The 21,337-nt window shown below is 46.2% G+C and overlaps 1 protein-coding gene across 1 annotated transcript in view; it reads left to right on the top strand.

Moving 5' to 3' along the window:
- Positions 1-21,337, top strand: part of GRIN2B (glutamate ionotropic receptor NMDA type subunit 2B) — a 200,869-nt gene that overhangs the window by 1,227 nt on the left and 178,305 nt on the right. The gene's annotated exons all lie outside the window — the stretch shown is intronic.

The following is a 21,337-nucleotide window of genomic DNA, read 5'->3' as shown; positions in this document are numbered from 1 at the left end:
ACCCACGCCGGGCTGCCGATGGTGAGCGGCCTAACGCGGGGGCCGGGGCCGGGGAGTGGCCGGGGCCGCCCCTGGCACCGCGGCAGGAGCCCGCCCAGCGCCGGGCGAGTGCGCCTGCTTGCGTGGAGGTGGAGGGCTATTTTAAGTCCAAGCACGTCAAGCGACTTAGCCTGAACCTACGAGGCGCTGTATTCAGGCAACTTCACGTGTTTTAATTTATCCCCGTCCCCCCGATGCTATCAGCGGGCATCGCGGCCCCTCTCCGCCTCGCCCCATCCTTCTCCCTCCCCATCCACCGCGCCTTGCGCCCCGTGTCCCCGCGGCAGCCCCTTCCCCAGCCCTCTCGGGAGGGATGCAAAATGGCCATCGTGCTGTAGATACGCGAGAGACACCGGTGCATCCCGACCGTAACGTGACATGTGAGTCTTTCCGTAAGATGGTGGCAAGACAAAGGGAGCGGAGCTGCCGCGGGGTGCGGGAGCGCCGGGCGCAAGGTGTTGAGCGTCTCGGGGTTATTTTAAGCCTCAGCCCGTGCCCGCCGCGCCGCTTCGCCCGTCACGCGTGGGAGAGACGGAGCAGGGGTGAGGTGCTGCAAACCCCCCGGGCGGACCTCAGCCCCCTTACCGCATCGCCAGCCCCCCGCCCAGGCTCCCCCAGCCGCCTCTCCCTTGCCGAACGGCAGCCTGGCAGTGGGTGGGGGGCGGCAGTGGGAGCGGGAGGCGCACCCCACGGCAGAGGGAGGCAGAAGGGGGGTCACCCTCCAGCCCTGCTGCGGGCTGAGGCACTCTCAGCCCTTGGTGCATCCGGAGCGTGCCGAGGCGGGGGCGCGCCTTTCACACCATCTCCCTTGCCTGCATGCTTCCAGCAGCTCCTCGCCACATCTCTGAGGGGGTTTTGTCGGCCTGTTGTTAAAAACCGGGAGCGGTTCCGCGTGAAGGGGTTGAGAGCCACCTTTCCTGACATATTCTAGCTGTGCTTCTATAAATATCTAAGGCTTCCCAGGGTATCCGCGCCTGGATCCTCCCTGCCTGAGCTCTCCCTCCCTCGCCGCAAGTGGGAGTAGAAAGTTTACCTGTGCGGCGAGGAGGGCGTGTGGGAGCCTCTCCCCCGTTTTCCCAAGGAATTTCTCAGGCCTCGCCGCTCTCGGATCTTCCCAGGACCCCAGCACCGAACTGGTGGGGGATTGTAGCCCCCTTGTCAGCCATCGCTTACCCTGAGAGCCCCAAAAAGCACAAACCGCGGGGCAGGATGCACGGAAAGGGGAGGGTGGGCTCAGTCCCTGCCTCTCTGCCCCCTACTCTGGGTTGTGCAGGCGCATCGGGATGCAGAGGGGAGCGTTTTCTCGGGTTCCCGGCCAGGCTGCCTGCTCCCCAGGGAGCTTTGCCCAGCCCTGCCGCCCACTGCCTGCCCTGCCAGCAGGGCACCCGAGCCGTGCCGCATCCCTGCCACAGCCCTTCCTAGCCACGAGCAGGGCCAGGCTCATGCAGGGCTGGACTTGGGGAGGGGTCTTAAAGCTTTGATGCTCAGCCTTGGGAGCCAGGAGCATCGGCCCACATCCTCGCACCTCTTTACTGCCCAGTCTCTCTGGCTGCTACCTTTTCCTGCGACTTTTCCTCATCTTCTCTGCAAGCTCCAGTATTGGCAAAAGGAGATGCCCACTAGCATTGCTTTCTCCACCATCAAGCACAGCTACCTCAAGCTTTGCAAGTGGTGTATGGAGGCAGCTGATCCCTCCTGAGCTGCCCCTTGGGCAGGCAGGAAGGGCTGGGTGTGCAGCACATCCAGCTCATGGGGTGCTAGTGCTGTCCCACCCCCCAAGGCCCTGGGGAGCAGAGCAGGGACACAGGACCCTGCTGTGGTGGGTGACCTGGTGTGCCCCAGCTGCAGCTCTGTAGAGAGCAGCAGTTTGTTCGTGGGTGCAGGCTCTGCAAGAAGGGAGGTGTGGGCATGGGCAATTTTCAACTGCTCGCCCACGCCGCCCCAAAGCAGCAGCTCTTCTCACCTCCATATATCCTGTTTTTCTTTGGTCCCTCACACCAGCTTGTCTCCCAATCTTTAGTGGAGGTCTCAGAGGGTTGGGACATGATGGAACAGGTTAAGGGCAGAGTCAGGAAACGTCCTGGGGTGGTGAGATCTGCTTCTGCTTCTCCTTGGTGCAGCCATTGTTACAGGGGCAGATCTCAGCAGGGAAAAGAAAGGAAGCATGGTCAAAGCCACAGCTCCTCTTCCCAGGGACCCTGGGCTCTGATCTGTTGGCACACCTCCTGCACCAGCCAGTTCAGCCTGTGTCAGTCCTGGTGCCTCTCGAGATCCCTGTGCCAGTGAAGTCATTGCTGAGCAAAGGGAGGTGTCAGCAGTGGCACCCAGCCATCCTGCTCTAGGCAAGGGTCCCAGGATACCAGCATTGTTGGCTGAGTTCTACATTGCACCTGTGCATGCTGGAACATCATGCAAGAGATCATGGAGAGGTGGAAAACATAGAATAGGGGCAAAAATCCCAAGATGCCATCCCCATTTGATAACTGATGCTTTGCTTTGTATTACCCTCATTTTGGATTACTAGCTGTCCCTGTATAAAATGTCTATCAACCTATGAACCAGCACCTGATCCCCAAACCCTAGCCTACAGGGGGAAAAGGTGATGGAATTAATTTATATTCCATCTTGCTGGGGCTGTTTCTTGTGCTTGGTTTGGAAGAGGGCAGGTGGACCTTGCTTCCGGTGCTGGAGCTCTGGAGCTGTGCTTGGATTCCCACCCTGGACTCACATTGCCTGGGCTGGCACCAGGAATCGGTCTCTGCAGTACCATGTGGGAGGTCTGGATTTGATTCCTGGTGCTGTTTTTTCATTCCCCCAAGCTGGCAGAGGGTGGGAGCACTGTACAGATAGCACTGCTTGTATCTGCAATGGGGTCCATTCCACATTCCCATCCTTAGGATTCACAAAAGCTGCCTGTGAGATAGTCCAGACTGTGGACTGGTCCCTAGAGGTTTAATCTTGGCCTTTAGAGGGGCTGCAGCTCTATGCTGCCTGTATTCTACTCAGCAGCGTGGTGGGCAGTGGTGAAAGACAGCTACCTTGCAGCTGGAGAACACGCAGAGGGTTTTTTAATTTTCAAATTTTCTTTGTGTAAGATGCAATTAATCACAAGAAAATGGATTAGTTAATAGGAAATATGGACTAGATGATCTTTCTGAGCAAGATGGCTCAGTGTATTGTGATTGCCTAATCCACCATGGAATGCTCATAGTATCCACTCTGCCTGATAGGGCAGGGCTCTAGGCCTCCCTGACTCTTCTGCAATTCTGTGATTAGCTTTCTTTGATATTTATTTATACTTGAGAGAAAAGCACAAAGTGGTTGGGAGAAGCATGGCTGATCAGTTATCTGCTGTTACTCTGATCTGTCCTCTCTACCCATCCACAAGAACTCTTTACACCAAAGTGAGTCAACTTATTAATTGTCGCTTTGCTGCAGTCAGCCAGACTCGCTGCTGCCTTGGGTGCCTCCCTGCGTAAAATGAAATGGCAGTTTGAAGATCACAGCACTGAAATATGTAGAAGGGGAATCAGAGGAAAATAAGATATTTGAAGCTAAGCATGGCCCACCTGCTACTGCTACCTAGTCCCTTCTTACGAGTTTTGTTTCTGCTTCCGCAAAGTGCCTTGTAACGAGAATTAAAATCCCATTTCTCCAGCCACAAAGGGGGATCAACCATCCCTCTGACCTATCTGACCGATCTTTCTTCCTTGTCTATTTATCTAAAGACAGGAAAGAAGGTTCCTGGCAGGTATGGACTGACAAAATTAGTGCTATGGTGCTAAGTACCTGGGAACTAGGAGATTGACCTGACCAGGTTAAATGTTAAAGCTACTTTTCATGTTGGGAAAACAAAATCCAAGCAAACCCATCCTTTATTGTTCAGGAGCTCGTTGCTTCCTTAAGCTGCAAACCACAAGCTCCCAACTAGAACTGTAGATGGAAGTGTGAACTGGTGTGTACAACAGTTGACAAAGTGCAGGGTGGTGATCTGTGCAAACCGAGCAGCGTATCTCCATGGGCCTGAGGTCACTGCAGAGAAAAAAAATCCCCTCTCTCTGCACTCAGAAACAATTGTGTGGCAGTGTGCAAACTGCAAATTCAAATTAAATTCAAACCATGGCTAATTTGGACCTCTTGAGGCAAGGCTGCCTTTTATTCAGTGTTTTCTTGGAAACAGAAGAGAACACTAACTCTGGGCAGGAGAAGGGACATGCTTCTTCTTTTAAATTTTTTACATATACATTGAATATGCTTGTGAGAAGAATAAAAATACTAGTTTTTCTGTACCCAGGGTCACCAAAAAAGTGAAGAGTGAAAGAATGTGTGTTCTGAGATTCGCTGCCAGCTCATTCTTCCCAATACAGCTGGTATTTTTAGACTGCAAAGTATGCTGGGTCTCTCTCTTCCCTTTCTAACACAAGCAATCGAAGATCATGCTTTACATCAATATATATAATCTAGATCAATATCAATTTAGATGAATTGATTAAACATCTGGGGAAAAAGAAAGTTTGAATGAGAGTAGTTATTGGCTCAAAGGGAAAGGGATACTAGCCTGAGATCTCTGCAGCAGTCACCCCCTACACCTCAAACCCTATCCACAAGGAAGGTTCAGACCTGAAAAGAGTCACTGAAAGTGGGTCAGGTAAAAGGTTAGGTTGCTGGCTCTGAATACTGAAGATGTTTCTGTATTCCCAAAGCATGTACATAATTACTAACATTGTTGTGCAAGGCTGTGCTGAAACATTTATAGGAAAGAAATGTTCTAAGGGGAAAAATGGGAATTTCATCTTCATGTTTGGTGGCTTATATGTACTGATGGCTCCTCCACTAAAACAGGTGCAGGGCCACTAGGTTATCTGTCCTGAATAATCCATGGGATATTATTGTCACTCCTGCACACCCCTGGCAGTTTGGGGTTGCAGGAGCTCACCTCCAATTAACTGTCTCTGTGACAAACTCCTAAGTTGCTTCTCAAGGTAGCAGTCAGGCTACACTACTTTGTCTGTGTGTAGCTATTCAGTTATGGGAACTGTTCTTGCATACTGTACTTCCAGTCTGGATTTTCAACCAAGATGAAGAAATGAAGCAGTGTAGCTGCCTCCATCCTCCTCCACACCCACTGTCCAGCCCGTACGCAAGCTCTGTACACAATCCTCGTTCGTTCAAAATAGTGATTGTCTAGAACCTATTTACAGATGTGGTTTAGCTCTGCTTAGGGAACTGTGTTCTGTTTGAGGGCAGCACTTCTAAGAGAGGGAAGGACTCGGGGAATGTGCAGGAGTGAGCTAAGACAATGATCACAGAACAGAGGAAACAAGACCTGTAAAGAAAGAATGAGAGAGACCCCGGGAAGCTCAGTCTGGAGAAAAGACAACTGTGGGTGGATCCTTAGCTGTCTGCAAATACATAAAAGACTATTACAGAAAGAAGACAGGGGCCAATTATTCTCATTAGTCATAGAGGACAGATCAGGAAATAAATTACTTTAAGATGAAGCAGAGAGAATACAGATTAAACATCAAATTAAATGTTTACTGCACTAATGTTTTAGTGACAGTAGAAGAGCTGATAAATTTGGCAGATTAGCTGCGACTGACAATATTTAAAGGTAGATGTAGGTGCTGAACTATCAGGATTTTGTATCTAATAAAGTGTGTCTGCAGTGAACCTCAGATCATGATACTTGCATGCCTAAGCAAACAACTTTGGAAGAAAGATAATGAGGTCTATTTGTCCTGTGTGCAGGAGGGAGAGACTGTCCCATTGGAGGAAACTGATTGGGTTTGGCTCTGTGTAACAAATCTCATATGGTACCTGTAGGAGTCAGAATGATGGTGTTGACTGGTGGCACAGCTTGCACGGATCAGGAGCTCCCCAAAGATGCCTGGTTTACAAAAACTCTGGCACGTTGTGACAGCTCATGCTGTCCAGGGGAATGGCAAGAGCTGCAGTATAGAAATTGGGCAGAAGAGGCTTACAAACATGTCCGGTGTGAATGATGCTTTAGCATTTGCAAGCACAGTTCTTGAATCCAGGGATAAGTTGGGTGGTTTAGGTTGAGACCATGTCTCTTTCATTCAGCATCCTCACCTGTCTGTAGCCACTGCTTTCAAGGCTTTACACTATCACAGCATCTGAATAGCTTCAGTGCCAAAACCTGATCCTGCAAGGGGAGGGGAGGTTTACCCTCACACAATGAACAATGTGAAAATTCCTACTTTGCTATTGCATGATGTCATTCTTTTGTCTTGCAAGATGAGCTACAGTTTAAAAATACCTTCTGTTTACTCCTCTTTGCTGCTTCCAGAAGATAAAATGGGACATGGGCAGCCATGGGCATTGTGGGTTCTGAGGATCATTGCTTCACTAGCCAGCCTTCACAGTCACATCTCTTTGTGCTCTGAGTTGGAGAAGCTTCCTGTGCCTGCTTGGAGTTTGGATGAGCAGCTCTGGCAGTGGGTTCCATGAGGGATCTTCCTACCTTGGGTCAGTAGAGATTCCCCTGCTACTCACTGGGATGGCTGAAAGGGCTGTTTTGAAATTGTGAGTTTGGCCAGCATTGGGAACATGCTATGTGGCCCAAGGCCTGTGCTGTGTAAATCAGTGTAAACCAGTGTAAATCCTCCTGTGCATCAGCAGAAATGGTGACTGTGGTGCAGCCCTGCTGCTGAATTACACTATTTTAAAAAAGAGTAACAAGCATGTAATCCCGACCTCTGGTGTTTTTTTGTGGGAATCAGGAATTTTCTGTACAGGTGTCCAGGACACACTCAGATTCAAATGGAGGAAATGACATGATAATCTCTTATTATACTTAGATTTCACATTTTTATTTAGCTTCTTCACCTAATCTCTCAGTTGCCATGCACTGTTGGGAAATAATATATACAACTGTCTCACATGGATGTAGTTTCTTGCATGTATGACCTTTGAAGAATTTGGAGGATTTTTCAAAAGGAAACAAATGTAAAACTATTAAATTCACTACTTCGAAACAGACTAGGAGGTGAGATGGCTACTTGAAGCCAGCTGAGGCAGATAAAATCTGGTGTCACGAACCTGATGATAATTTACTAGTGCAAATGCCGTGTCTCACATCACAGCTGATTGCCTAATGAACAGAAAATTGTTTTCAGGTGATGGGCATAATAGCCTCATGGATAGCTTGAGATGCAGTGTTATCTGGCTGTGGGCCATGATACAGTGGGGCACGAGTAGGTTAGAAATTGAAGCCTGTCGAAACCACGGGCTGTGGTTTCCCTGTGTCACATGAGGCTTCTGCTACTCACAGCTGGAAATGAGGTACTGGAGATACACAGTGGCTGTTTGAAAGGGGAAGGTCCTAAATCAATACCACCTGGAAATGAATTGCAGAAGAACTGCTAGGATCCTAAAGCCAGGGCAGTCCCAGCTCTTCACAGCAGTGGTTTTGAAGCCCGTGCAGTGAGAAGAAGGGCTCTGCTGCTGCATGGAAAGGTGTCAGGGTGCTGCCACCTGCTACAGGAGGAGGATGGAGAAAGGGTTGCTGCTGTAAATCTCCTTGTGCCAGGTAAAGTGGGATGTGGTTTAGTTGTACACAGCTGGATTGCTGGGCAGTTTCTGTCACGAGGCTTTGCTTAGAAAAGCATTTGAAGTGCATTGTGGCCGAGGAGCTGTGCTGGAAGGCACTGACTCGCAGCTACTTGCACGTAGGTAAATGCTTGTATGGAAAGCACATGGCAAGGATCTGCATGTCCCTGCACCCCTCTCTCTCCTCCTCTATAATTCTCTATTATTGCTGGCTGCTGTAGTCAGTGGCCTAAGTATCTCAGGGGAGATTCCCTCCTGTCAGACGTGTGTTTCGGCAGAGGCAAGCCGAAACATCAGAGGCTGACAATCCCCCAGGGAGAGTCTAATGAAAGCGACAGAATGACATAATCTGTTCTCATAGTCTCTCCTTTTCAGCTCTCCACGTTTTTGGTGCAACTTGAAATTGCCCTCTAATTTATTACTGAAAAGTAATTGAAATTATATAGATAGTGTCCTGAAATGTTGAAAGTCAAAATATGAAATCAGCGTGGATGTCGTCTGCGGTACTGTCTTTCTGGAAGGAAGCTTTTAAGACTCAGTCTGAAAGTAACAGTGGTAAATGCCATGAAAGTAGAAATAGAATTTCAGAAAAGACATTGCAATAATTTCATTAGATAGTGGGAAACTGGTACCCTAAACAGGAGGAGACAAAAATTAAGTAGCTTAGAAAAATAGGATAACTGTGGACTGGCTGCCTTGAAAGATACCGTGGCTCTTGCAGAAAGCTCTTTGAATCCCTGGTTTGAAAGTTTGTGAATTTTCAAACCAGGGATTCAGAGAGAGAGAGAGACAAGGATCATGCGTTAACCACTTTTAATTTGCACCATTTCTATGTGGAGTAAAGGGTCTCCAAGGCTCTCTGAGTCCTGGAGTTGAGTGCCTGTACCTTGGAGCTCTCTGAAGCAGCAGCTGGATGTCACAGAGGGTATCATACATGAGCAAACCTTTCTGAGCAATGGCCTTTTTCTTACTGGAGGGCATAATAACTTTCAGAAACTAGGAGATGTGTTGTTTAACGACATGCCTTGCCTTAATAGTCTTGTATTTTTTTATTTTGTTTGAAAGTTTTTTGTTAGGACAGATTGATTCTTGACTTTACCTTTTGACATTAGAGAAGATGATTTATGTTTTTGACAGAAGAGGTTTGAAAATGGGTTAACTGCCCCACACACAAAAAAACCCCAAAAAACCAAAGCCCCAACAGGTAATTTCAGAGGTATTGCTAGTTCTACCCTGATCTTAATTAGAGTGTTTGAGGTGTTTGCATGAAAAGAATAGCTAGCAGCCTGGTGGACAAAAAATGAACAGGGTTTGGTATGATGCATCCTTATTCTTCATACTTTGAAGTGGGGACTTGTCCCTGAGGTTGTCCTAGCCAAGATGAGGGCTCAGACTACTGGGTCCTCTGCAGTAATGCTTTCTCAGTTGGAACTTTTCCAGTTGGAACTGTTCTACTTTATATAAATGCCTATTCATTGTGCTGGAGAGGGAGTGCTCTAAGGACTGGGCTGAGGAGGTAGTTTGTTTCTTTGGCCCAATACAAAGTAATTACTTACAAAAAGAGAAGTTATTTCAGCATGAAAGAAATGGAGGCACAGGCTCTGTAGCCCAGAGGCAGTGGAGTCCTTTGAGACATGGGAGCTAATTCTTCCTCCAAATTAGTCAGTGCAGGTTTGTTCTTGTTCTGTTTTGGATGCATTTGTTTTTTCACAGTGACATGACAACAAAATGTTTCATTTAGCATTGACCTCCAGTGCTGATTCCAGGTGGGGAATAAAGAGAGAGGAGGAGGTGAATTCCTGGGAAACAAAGACTGATCCTCAAGCAAGTGCTCTTAAACCAAGGATGAGGGATGAGAAGTGTGGACTCTGTGACAGGAAACCAGAGTTACTGCTCCAATGAAAATTTTTATCGTTTCCTATAATGTGCAGGTAGCTCTTTACAATTGTCTACAGATCTTTAAAATCACTTGGGATTTTCATTCCTGCAGTTCATATCTCTCAGTATATCCCCTCTCATCATTCATTATACGTTTGCCTTTATAAGCTTGGTGAGATGTTAGACTTTTATATGGAAAGGGGAACTTTTCCAGAAGTGAGCCCTGGCTGTGGGAGACTTGTTTCCAGAAGAACTTGAGGGATTCAGTGGAGAAAGACCAGGTTCTTCAAAGGGCAGTGTAGTGCAGGAGCCCCATGAGTGTGTTACAGCTTGCTCTCTAGAAAAGCTAATCCCTACTGACTACAAAGGTAGCCTACATAGATGAGCTTTCCAAAAGTTTTTAATTATCTCTTTTGTCCTGAGAGTATGCATTTTAAGGATGTACTAGGTTGGGAGCAAGAAAAGACAAGAGGTGTACTAAATTATTACCTTTTTCATCACCCAGTTTGGAAAACAGTCATGTTCCATGAGAAATCCAAAATCTCCTAATGCCTGGTCGAGTATTTTTCCCCTGAGAGAAAACTAGGTACCTGATTGTCCATCTTTTTCTGAACACAAATGCCTGGAGATTCCTTAGTCTGTGTCCAGTGTAAATGGATCTCAAACATGATTTGAATTCAAGTAACACCAATGTTCCATTAGGTGAGCTGAGCCACAATTTATGGATTTCTCAGACCTTGCTTTCAAACCAGACAGTGGCAAGTTGGTGCATGAGATCTGCTGACATGACCAGGTGTAAGGCTGGTCTGTGGCACCCCACAGACCTGTTTCTCTGGATGTTGCAGGCTAAAGAGAGATGGCCAGAGCTTGCTGCTTCTCTCCCCACTGTGTCCCAGGAGGGAGCTAATTTAAGAATGAGATTTTATTTTATGTCTTCGTACACTTCTTTTATTCTGCATGCATTTAGAAGCATTGCCCATCTTCATCAAGGCACATCTTTCCTACTGCTTGCATGATGAAGCATAAAAATCAAACAAAACAGCAAATTAGAGAGAAGGTTTGCCCTGACACTCTGTATACTTTTAAGTGCACAGGGTGATACAGAAATTTGTGTGTTCTCTGAAGTGACAGTCTTCTGTGACAGTACAGTTTGGCAGCTGTGGCAGGACAAATTGCAATGTGTACCTGTGCCCAGAGACTGGCTCCACTGTCCCTTTGAAATGGAATCTTGGCACTGGTGGATTCAGCATCAGACTGGATGGACTTGGGATGTCTGCTCTGTGCTATGGGGTGCAAGGGTTTACAATATTTATTTGAATCAGCTTCATTTTGAAGTATTTTTGTTTATAAACTTGTTCACTTTTGTCACTGGAGGAACATCATAAAGAGCTATTTAGATACTGTCCAGGCTGCTCTTTCAGTGCCTGCAATGAATGCTGCATTAATGCTCCATGTTAATACAAAAGATGCTATTTTTTGTTCTCAATTTTTATTATTTCCTTATTTCTTGAGCATTAAATAACATGGTTGTAAGTATCCAACAGATTCTTAAACGCTTATTTTCCATGTAAGTTTTCAGGTGTTTTCTTGATCATGTAATCTATTGCTTTTCTTGCAGTAGGTATAGAATCTACTTGGCATTCAGTTTTGGGATCAGATTAAGTTGTGTCAGGTTTGCTCCCCCAAATCCTTGTGGATAGTGCCTGGGGAAGAAAAATCAATGCTCTCTGGTAGAACTGCTTAAAATGGCTGTATTTGGCATAGTTGAAATTTCCATTTGAACAAAATTTGAGACTTTTAAAGCAAATTAATTCTGTTTTCTCATAGTCTGGACTACTTTGAAAGAGTAATATAAAATGGTTTTAAATTGCAGGACGAAATTTGATGGAAAAATCATAGAACTTGATTATACTGTCATAGATCCAGAGGGAGAGGGGAAAAAAACCATTCAAGACTTAAATTTCTTTTAAAATTTCTTATTTCCTTATAGGATGTCTAAATATTTAGTGGCAAAAAGACAATATTTGGTCCAATGCTCCTCCTGCATAGGAAAAAACCAGAAGCACACTGGTCTCCTGCAGGAGGACCTCTGGGCTTCACCTAAGTGCAAAAGTGGAAAGGTGTATGTGTGCATCTGTCTCATCTCATGTTTTCTGAACATACAAAGGACAGACACAGTTTTATATTTTTGTGCAACCCACTTTGTTTTCTCTCTCTGCTGAGATGGATTCTGTTATAAAGATCTTTGTCATAGTGCTAGCAACTGTCATGAATCCAACAATTCACACATGCTGTGGCTTTTCAAGTGACTTGAGTTGTGCTAAGCTTCCTTCCTTCTGAGTGTTAATCAGAAACCCTCTTGATGCTGGTGAGGAGGAAGTGGGCTGACAGGGGTTATGAGAATAGTTTGTGGCCAGAAGGAAGATTTATACATCTTGTTGGACTTCCACTGGCTGTAAATTACATTCTGGTCCTGCTAAAACCTGGACCGTGAAGGACTGAGAGAGCTGACATGTTTACCCACACTGGCAGTACGTATTCATGGGAGATGTGGGAGGGAGTAGCCATTCCTTTATTTTGGACTTTTTTTAAAAAGGGAAGCTGATGCTGCAACCCACTTGGTGTGGTAGATGTGCCCCCTATATCTGGGTCCCAGAGCAGAAGGGGAGCAGGCACAGCCAGAGATGCAGTGTCAGAGACCCCCCCATTTCACTGAGACACTGCTGACCACAGCTGCCCTGTGGCTCTCAGAAGCTGAACTGGGCTGAGCAGCATCTCCTCTGGGGAGCTGAGCAGCCATGGAGAGACAGTGCATCAGTGTGCCCAGGGCAGGCTCCCCACCCACTCCCACCTTTCCCATGTTCTTCCATCCTCTTTTCTCCTCCTGCAGTCTGGACAAACCCACCTGCACTTCTTTCTATGAGGCTTTGGGCAGGGCAGGCCTGCAGGTGGTTAGTGTGGCTAAGGAGGTAAAGCCACTGTGTCTCAGGGCCTTTGAACTACTTTGGGAGCTGCTGGAGGCTCTGGTGTCTGGGAGCTGGAGGGGCAGGGGAAGAGTTTTGAAAGAGATTTCAGAAGTTTAGGAGGAGGGAAAGGGTTTTTCTTCCCTTTGGCATCCGAAAAAATACTCTTTGCACCCAGGTTCTGCTTCTATGGCTACTTGCTGCTCAGGAAGCATCTGGTGTGCTTTGCACAAATGTGATGTCTGCAGAAAGGCTTTGAAGTAGCCTCCCACCTGGCCCTTCTTTGGAATGAAGGAGGAGGGAAGGCTTAGGCACCATTGTTTGGAGGAAGCTGATATTCAGACTATTGGGAAGGCGCCATGCCCACTTTGAGGGTGTGCACAGGGAAAGGCAGTGTACAGAAATGTACCTCAGAGTGATGCTTAAGCAGCACCAGCTCAGTGCTCCCAATTGTTGTCACAGGGCCTTGCCTGTGTCTCCAGGGCCCACTGCTTTTTCTGAGAGCAGCAAAGCTATCCCACAGCAGCCCAGCACTGGTCACCACCAAAGCAAACTGAAGCCCTTGAAAACCTTCTGGCAGTTTTTGACTGATTATGGGGACATGTCTGTGAAGAATCCATATTGTCTTGTGAATTTAGGATGTGCCTTGATGTTACTCTAATGACAAACCCCATGCCTTTGCTTTAAGAGAGTATTTCCACTGGAAATCAAAGAGATTTGAGATACATAGCAAGCTAAGCAGTCATACCTCAGAATAGGATTTGGGGATTAACAGGGTGGATAGTAAATTGAATAGTAGGAGTTAAAATCAGGCTGTGCTTAGAAAGAAAGCAGAGATGAGAAGTACACCCCTGGAAAGCAGTAATGCTAGAAATGACACTGGGGTTACACTGGTTAGCAAATGAGATATGCACTCAAAGTACAATGAGGCAGCAAAGAGGCTGATGTGATTTCTAGATTACATAAACAGGACTGTTGTGTCTTGAAGCAAGGAAATGTTTTCTGCGTGTTTCTAGTCATGTTTTCTTCATGTGCCTGATCTGAGTGCACCTAGTCTCATTTCTGGAGAACTTAGTGTCCCAAAGATGGCAGCAAATTAGAACAAATTCAGTGGAGCAACAAAAATGATTAAGATGCTGGAGGGATTGATCTAAGAGGGAAGATTAAAGTAACTAATTACATTTAGCTTGGCCAAATGACAATTAAAAGAGAGATGTGATGACTGCCTTTAAAGTGTGTGCTTAAGAATGTAAACAGAGGAGAGAGGAATAGAAGGAGGGATAGTTTAGTGCTGTCAGTGTGGCTGCTGGTCAGATGCCTGTTCTGCATCGCTACCAATGCTGTGTAGGAGCCTAAACAGAGACTGAGAAGTAGCTGTAGCCAAACAATAGCAGCAAATGAGCAAAAAAATAGTGCTGAATAGGCAGCACAGCTCCTGCTGTGAAATGTGGCAGAGGCTAAAGTACTGCTTCCAGGGAAGTGATGGTAGAATCTTGAAGCTTTGTTGTGAGTAGTGCCCAGAATTCTCCTGGGGAGGAGGGAAAGGGTGTGGCGTTCCCACAGAAGTCCTCCTCCTCTGATTTGCAGGACTCGTAGATAATTTCTCCCCTGTCCTTTTGTCTGTGAATGTGTAGTGTTGCATTCATGTCAGGGGTGTAGTGTTTTCAAAAAGGTGGTTTGCAGGGTGGAGAGGGAGCAAGCACAGGGATGGGGTAGATGACAATAGACACTAAACCCTGTAAGAAATGCTGAGAGAGCCAGACATGTTCAGTCTAGAGGAAAGAAAACTGTGGGTGGAAACCAAACAACAATTCTGTAAAGGACTGTTATAAAGAGGGGACAGGGGCCAATTATTCCCTTTAGTCACTAAAGGCAGATTTAGAAGAAAGTGGGCCCTTGGCTGAAGCTGGGAAAAAGCAGGATCTGTATGAAGAAGAAGCCTGAGTGTTGGGTGACAAGGATGCCAGGAGGGCTGGGGGAATTGTTATGAATGTAGATGGCCAGGGTGACATTGGACACTTGTTTATCACACAATGCAGGCATTGGGAAACTGACCTCGATCCAGTAAATTTTCATGTGATTTCAGAGCCTCTAAAATCTTCTTGAGCTTCTGAACAAGATAGAACTGTGGTGCTTTTTCTTGCAGTTTTTTTGTTCATATTATGTGTATCAGCATGTTTATTACTGTTTCTGCTTATATTTTCTTTGATTATAGATCTGCTTGAATGCTGTCTTTTGCAAGGGAGGGGCTATGAAGGAAATGTACACTTCTTACAAAAGTGCAATGAGGAGTTAGTTCCAACAAAGTGTGAATTAGCTGTTTGCCCCTTTGGTATGAATGCTTTTTTGAGGAATAAAATAGCCTAATTAATTTTAAAAAGTGTGCAGTTCTGTATCTCCTCATTTTGACAGGCATGGGAAAATTTGAAGCGAGCACTCTTATTACAGTATTTCTCATCCAGTTGTGCTGAAAAAATTCTTCGTTTTTTTAATATAAAGCCCATTTTCACATGCTAAGCTATTTCATACATGGAAATATTTTATACCTGGAAATGTTAATTTCCTGTTCTGCTTTTAAGACTGAGTGGATTTCCAAGTGAAAAGAAGAGGTGAGGATAAGAAACAGAGCCATTAGCTGGTGCAGTATCTCAGCTGGTGGCTCCAGTCTCTCTGGGTGAATAGCTGTGTTGACTGTGATGTGAAGAGCATCCTAAATGTGTTCAATTGTGATACCTGTTTGGAGGGCCATTTGCAAAATATGTGCTTCAGCATAGTTCTCTGTAGGACAGGGACTGTGTCCTGGTGGCACAGCTAGTTCCTGGGCAATTTTAGGAGGAATTTCAAAGAGTGACAGGAGACTAGCCTCATAGAAATGGGTTCTTGCTGCAAATTTGTAAGGGCAGTTTTTAAGGCAAAGGCTGAAGTGCTGTGTGCAGGCATGAGGCTGTGCTGTCCTGAGCCACAGGGAAGATTCAACCTGTGGCAGGTCCTTAGGGCTCTCCTATCTGACTTTCCCATGAATTGTCTTTCATTTAGTTAATTGAGAGCTGTTGTGAGTAAAGTCATTTTGCTTCCTTGCCACAGCAGTTTTTTCCTGCAGCAGTTCAGTGGTTTGGCAAGCCCACTTTCACTGCTGGTTGATGATAGCATGTCAGGCTGTCAGCTGGAGTGGCTGAAATGCAGGCACAGGTCTCTTCCTGCTCTGCCAGCTGCCCCTGGGACCTTCTCACAAGCCTGGCAAGCTGGGCTTGGACAGGTCTTAAGCAGTAGCAGCATTTGTCAGAGCCCATGAGCAAGTCAGTCAGTCTTCTTGTGCTGCTGTGAGCTGGAATGATGAGCACTGTACAGCTGTATTCAAAAAAATCACACTTTCTTTTGTGCCTGTGAGGTGCCACTTTCAGCTGATGATGCCATAGAATCATACTTACTCTTTTACTTGGTCTTAGCTTTCAGAGCTCTAGCCTTGGCATTCTTCAGTGGTTTGGCACTAAAAGAAAGCAAGTAAAAGCACCATACAGAGCAGAAAAGCACTTCACAAAGCATATTCTGATGAAGTCAGCTCCTTGAACAGCTGCAACAAGGACAGCAAAGCAGCCAGAAATACAGAAAGGAGAATATGATGGGAGATTTATGCTGGTGAATCTATCGGAAGATCTGCAAGATCTGTGCCTAGAGAAAATCTCAGTGCTGTCTTTTGTGAAACCCTCATCCCATTCTAATGCTCTGCAGCCATGGTTAGATTTACAGCTGTTTTATGTGATGTGGGCTTTTGGATACAGTAAAATCCCATGCCCTCTGAAACAAGAGGAGCATATTGATTTTCCCCTAGATTTCTGTCATGGCTTTTCACTTGTTATGTATTTATTTATATCTATTTATTCTTTTTTTTGGAAGGTAGCTACTCGGTTCATGCAGTTTGTAAGTTGTCAGTGACAGTGCACTCAGTCAACCATATGCTCTGAAACTGTGGAATTCTTAGGAAGAGCTGTACTCCTGTTGCTGGAGTGTTGGATGGTGGTGAGGAACTTGGTCCTAAACTCACTATAGCAGGGCAGAATATTTTTACCTTTGTTATTTTGGAAAATCTAAAATGTTACATTATTCCTAAATAAACAACCCTCTAAATTCCTTCGTTTTAGAAATGGGTGATTGAAAATAAGGTCTGTGTCTTTCCCCAGACCACCTCCGAGTGGCCGGGTTTTATTCCAAATCAGAATGGAGTTGCACTTTTAAACTGCAGAAGCTTTGTCTAAACACAGTTCTCCTCCTTTGCAAAGCTCCAAGAAGCCACTGTTTGGGAACACAGATTCAGCTGCTGGCTCAGGGGCACCAGGGACACCAATATGGACAGTGGTGGCTATGAAAGTTTTATGGGAGAGCAAAGTGGGAGACAGCACTGGGTGTGTCAACATGCCCATGTGCAAGCCCCTGTTAGCAGTGGCTGCCCTGTGTCCCCCCACGATGCTGCAGTAGCAGCTAATGAGGTTTCCTGCCCCAAAGGGCTGTGTGCCTGCCTGTACCCCAGCTGCATTCTTGGTCCTGGCATCAGGACACTCGTGTGCAGGACGTTCTGACCTGCTTCATGCTCGACAGACGGTGGGAGCTGATTGCTGGAGGCAGCCTTTGGTCTGCTCACAGATTGGCTTCAGGGATTACATGCAGGGAAGAGTGAGCCAGTAGAGCTACAGCATTGGTGTACCACTCTTCTGCTTTCTTGAGGGTGTGAACTGCATTGTGTGAGATCTTTGCAGCAGCATGTGTGTTCTAATTCCTGAAGAAGATAATTGGCATATCCACCTTCCCCTTTTCTCTAGGTTGCAGTGGGAGCCAAAGTCCCTTTGTGCCTTTCCTCAAGCCTGTTTCTAATGTTGCTAATATCCAGTGACAACATTTTTCCCTGCCAAGTGCTGCAGGTTGGAAGGACTGGTGACACCCACGGTGAATCACTACATGTTGATGTATTTACTGTACCTGTTGCTCTGTAGAAGCTTGAGATCCAAACTCTGAGGTTTTAATGGCTCCCTGCCAATCAGATTAAATATTTAGCAGCAATAGGTTCTGGGCATCACGTTTCTGACAGTGTATTTCATGCATCATTTGCTGTTTGGAGATTTTTAGCTACTGCTTGCAAAGTAACTCCCTCTCCACTTTCTCTCCCATTATTATCTCTTTTTTTCATCATCCCTCTCACACCTTACTTTTCTTCTTGTCCTCCCTTTCTCTGCTCTGCTGTTTCCTTTCCCTTATATCCACTTTGTCTGATCACTGTTCATGGGTACATGGTGCAGTGCACATGGCATTGATGTCAGACTGTGATGGGATGGAGAGACTGCCAGCACCTAATTGTGCATGGTCACCTCCTTGGAAAAATGTGCATTGCTAGAGGGAGGGCTCAGGCTGATGGGCTTTTTGGAGAGTGGGAAGCAGCTGAGGACAAGAAAAGGCAAAGCATCTCTGTAATCCCTTTCTCTATGTTACAGATCTATCTGCAAGAACTACCTGCTTTACTCTTGGCACATCTGCCAGTTGCTCTGAGACTGTAACTATGGGACAGTCCTTTTCCTTTTAGTCCCCTTCTGGCTGAAACTTTTGTAGGAAAATTGTACAGTCATCCAGCTGAAAGTGTGGTCACATCCATCCCCATAGGATCCCCCTGTCTCACCAGTTGTCTGCTTGCAGCAGACTTCTGTGTCAGCTGTGCTGACATCTAGCTGACACCCTGGTGCTGGGCTGAGGCCCATCAAAACCAAAAATCCAGGAAAAGTTATTAAAAAAAAAAAAAAAAAAGGGGTATCTCTAGGTGAGCATCAGAGTATTTTTTGTAATGGCAGAGGGTTGTCTCCTGGAACACAGCAAACAGTAGGGAAAAGACAAGGAGCTTCCTTTGCTTCCTTCAGGTGCTGGACAACAGGTACAGGTTTCACAGGTACAAAGATTGCACATGTACAAAGTACAGTTGTCTGGTGGTCATCTGAGTTTTCAGGCATGATGCCAAAGGAGATGGCCCTTTAGAGGGGCTCTGCAAAACAAGGATTAGAGTTGCCACTAATGGTTGTTCTGGGCTGATGCTGGGTGGAGGAGGGTAAAGTCTTCTGGGCAAGTGAACCCTGCATGTTTTGTGCTGCAGAACCTTCCCTAGACCTTGCCTTTCTTTCACACATTGCTTGTCTTGCTTTGGTGCTGTTCAGTGCAAGCTGTGGTCAGATGGTTTGACTCCTCATCACCCTGCTCCCTTGACTCTTTGGTACGTGCATCTTTTCCACTGCTCTTGCTCTAAATGTGTTGTCTGCTGAACATGTCATTGCAGTCCCAGAGGGAGCCTGTGGTTCTTACTGTCTCCATGTTTGCCCTGTGTGACTGCTGCTCTGCATTCCTGTCATCTCACATCTGGTATTCAGCCCCAGCTGCTCCAGCTGTCCTGCACTGCCAGTCCAGGAGATGGTTTTTAGTGCCAGGGCAGGTTTTTCATTTTTCTCTCCCTGCTGTGACAAGTCCAAAGCCATCTGGTGAAGCATCAACCTCTTCTTTTCACATTTCTGTTGGCATGGGACACATCCCCTGTCCATGCCTGGGCTTGAAGGTATGAGGGAGACAGGGCTGATGTTACCAAAGGGATGCTTGGAACATGCCTTGCTTTGAAAGCTGAAATGTGTGTGTGACTATTTTTCTCTATGAGGGGACTAGGGACCCTCCAGGTAGAGGTAACCCATAGATCACAATACTTAGAGAAGATGTATCTTCCTCTTCTCTGATCCAATGGGCAGTGAAACCTTTCTGGCTGAGAATCTGCTGGGCTGGGGTATGGCAAGCCAGATGGTTTGAAGCAGGTACTGGGACATTTGGGGAACTGCTTCAGCAGAGATAGAGAGTAGAAAACGCTTGTAAATTTTGTAAAACAGAATAGCTAGTGATGAAAAAACCAGACTTTAATTTCTTGATTTATTTCTCTCTCTCACTCTGTTTTTCCCCTCCCTCCCCTCCCCATTGCTCTGGGCCTCTGCAGTCCATTCCCTGCATCTGGTGGCTTATTTCCCTACAGATGTCATCTTGGCAGTAACTCAAACCTGAGTACCTCCCTTAGGGAGTTGATGTACTGCCTGAGTGCTTTTTCTTTCCCCTGTGTCTGGGTATCTGATATTTTGGGTTTGAGGCAGTGGTTTTTCTTTTTTTCTTTTTTTTTTTTTTTTTTTTTTTTTTTTTTTTCTTATTTTTATACATGTGCTTTTAGGCAACTGCCTTTTATATATAAATAAAAATTTTAGCAGTGGGGGGAGCTGTAAGGTAGGTGGATGCCTGGGTAGGTGACTCACCTGGAAGGGCTGCACAGCTTGCCCACCGACTCACCTCAGCTCCAGGGCTGGGAGCTCAGCTGTGGCCTCAGTCCTCTGATCTCCTTAATTAGGAAAGAAGGAATGGTAAATGGGTGATGTTTTTTGTCTTGCTGAAGTATCCTGGGACTCTGGATGAAGTGGTGACAGGGCTGTGCTAGGAATATGGTCAGGGAGGTGGAGAGTCCCTGAAGTTTGCAGGCTTTGAAGATAAACAACAGGAAGGGGATCCCAGAGCAGCACCAACAGCGTAGTCAGTTGATAATGCATAAGTTTCTTATTTGTTTCAGCTTTTCCCCTTCTCCCCTGAGACAAATATCTCTAGGAGTGTGGCAAGAGGCTTCTCTCTGGATGTGTGTTCTGTATGTAGATTATGAATTGTGAACCCCTTCCAGTGGTTTTCAGTGCCTCACAAAGGGTGCTAACACCTGTGCAAAGTAAATTTAAGATGCTGCCACATCAGATCAGAGGGCCTTTACACCCCTCTGGCACAGCAGTAGTGGAAATGGATAGTGCAAAGGCCTCTGAGAATTTTAATGTACTTTGGCATTTTCATAAATAGAACAATTGACATGGCTGTGTGCAGAAATGCCTCCTGGCTTGGAAACAAGGTCTTGACACAGTGTCATCCTGAACAGGGCACCAAAGCAGAATTGTGTCAGAGAGCTTTTGCAGGAAGCAAGGATGGTGTCTAAGGCCTGATATTTTAAATATATTTTTTAAAATTTTTTATTTGAAGCTGAGAACCCCATGTGGCTGAAATTCACTTCACTGTGGCCTGACCTGGCCTGGAGAAGAATCAAAGTGATGTTGACACAAAAACCCCAAAGTGAGCATAGCCCTAGAAGTTTAGAGGAGGATGAGTGGTGTGCTCAAGGCACTTGGAGAGGCAGTTTATATAGACATCTGGGTTTGCTTCATCTTCATAATTTTGGAGAGGAGTAGTATTTGCAGCATATAATCTTGGGTTATTCAGCATTTCAATATTGTATACAAAGAAGGGTGATATCTAGGTGAAGACTGTTGCTGACTGCTTTAATATGGTGGTTATTTGTCACTTTAACTGCAGGGTTGTATAAAAGTCCTTCAAAAGGCAGGATTGGTACCTCAGTGCTATTGCAGCAGTTCAAGATGGGCACTATTAAGACAGCCCTGACTCTACATCCACTGAACCCCCACCGACTGTCTGAGTGGTGCCTCTTCCTCTAGCCCAGAAGCAACCCTTGGGAGGGCGAACAGCTATCCAGGCCCTCCATTTTGAAGACCCATGCCTAGGAGATCTCCTTTTTGAATTTCTGCAAGTGAACAGAAATGGAGCTGGGCTTTACATTTCCACTGCCCAAGAGCTGCTGGAACCAGAACTCCTGGATCTGTGTCAGACCCTCAGGGCAGATCCCTTGATGAAATAGGAGTTTTTTAGGTCTGGTTTGAAGTTTCCTGAAGGATGGGCCCTGGTGCTGAGAAGAGCTGCAGCTCCACCCCAGGCCCCCATTGCAGCTCTGCCTCCCTCGCCCAAGCTCCAATTTGCTCTTGCTCTCTCTTGCCAGCAAGGGA

This window comes from Erithacus rubecula (genome assembly GCF_903797595.1).
Source record: "Erithacus rubecula genome assembly, chromosome: 4".
Taxonomy (NCBI): domain Eukaryota; kingdom Metazoa; phylum Chordata; class Aves; order Passeriformes; family Muscicapidae; genus Erithacus; species Erithacus rubecula.
Note: the sequence above shows the minus strand (reverse complement) of the source record. Positions and strands in the feature narration are given on the sequence as shown.